This window comes from Tupaia chinensis, unplaced genomic scaffold (assembly GCF_000334495.1).
Source record: "Tupaia chinensis unplaced genomic scaffold, TupChi_1.0 Scaffold000415_1, whole genome shotgun sequence".
Taxonomy (NCBI): Eukaryota; Metazoa; Chordata; class Mammalia; order Scandentia; family Tupaiidae; genus Tupaia; species Tupaia belangeri.
The window spans coordinates 641,260-642,544 of record NW_006159920.1 but is presented as its reverse complement, the minus strand read 5'-3'; the positions used below and the strand labels follow the sequence as shown (position 1 = coordinate 642,544).

Below are 1,285 nucleotides of genomic sequence, written 5' to 3'. Positions count from 1 at the left end.
GGTGGCTAGGGGTACAGGAGGGTCTGCAGAGGAACTGGTCAGTTACTAAGCGGAGAAGCCCAGAAATCTAGAAAACTGATGAAGGGAGACAACGAGAAAATGGCAAGCGGAAGGTGAATACCGGAAGTAGGCTGCAATCCGTTCGGGTTAGGGATGATCTTAACAAAATTTTAAACTCAAAGCAATCGGAGGTCCTAGTCTGACCGTCTCCCTTTTGGCCTCCGCCTTCCCTGGCTTCCATTTTCTCTGGGAAAGATCAGAGCAGCATAAATTAACTTTCAGCAGATCAAGTAGCACATTTAGCAAAAGGTGACACTGACAGTGTTCTAGGGTGGTGAAGCACTGACTGAAGCAGAGCTCGAGTTCTATCGTGTTTCAGGAAGCCCTTGGCAACCTCTGATAATTTTCGACTTAAGTCTCCTTTCAGTATTTCTTTCTTAAAAAAATGTGTCAGAGGGCACCTGTGCATGAGAAAGTGCTCCCAGCAAAAACCTCTCCAAAATTAAGAAAAAAAAAAAAAAAAGAAAGAAAGTGCTCCCCATGGGAGATGGTCACGCCATCATCCCTTTGAAATTTGGGGCACGCAGGCACAGGCACCTGGCATGTTTTTCAAGCCAGGGACTCTAACCATGCAGTCAGCCCTCAATCACCCGCCACGGACTGGTGCCTTCTTTAGATTTTCCACACCTGACACTTTGATAAGCATTCACTATGTTTACCTGATAAGATGCTCATTGGCCATAAGAGACTGGTACCCTGAAGTACTTTTATACAAAGGTAGAGACTGTTCTGTTCAATTATTTCAAGCTGTGACACAGTTTCTTCTCCTGGAACGCTGTCTCTGTTCTGGTGGCAAATTTCCATTTGTCCCCAAAACCTGTGCTTACTTATCACCTCCAAGTGCTAACATCACTTGATTTGTAAGTCTGTAATGACCTTTTTCATATTATATTACAATTATTTATATCCATCTTTCCCAATTAGACTTTGGGCTTGTTTAAGGCAAGGACCCCATCTTTTTTATTGTTCTCTACCAAATCTAAGGTATTTATTCAATACATGTTTAAAGGCAGTTTATCGGGACTAGCAGTTAGTGTAATGGCTATGTCGCTGAACTCCCATGTAGCTGACCACAGTTCAAGTCCCAGACCCGGTGGCTTAAAACTCACGCCAGGTGAGCCAGGCACGTGTGTGTGCACGCCCAAGATCCCGAGAAGAAAATGGAGAAGGGATTGCGGCGTGGCCATACCCCCCAGGGGGTGATTTCTTGCTTTCTATCTCTCTG

At 44.8% G+C, this 1,285-nt stretch overlaps 1 pseudogene; it reads left to right on the top strand.

Moving 5' to 3' along the window:
- Window positions 1-28: 28 nt before the first annotated feature.
- Window positions 29-1,285, top strand: part of LOC106735495 (60S ribosomal protein L7 pseudogene) — a 7,588-nt pseudogene continuing 6,331 nt past the window's right edge.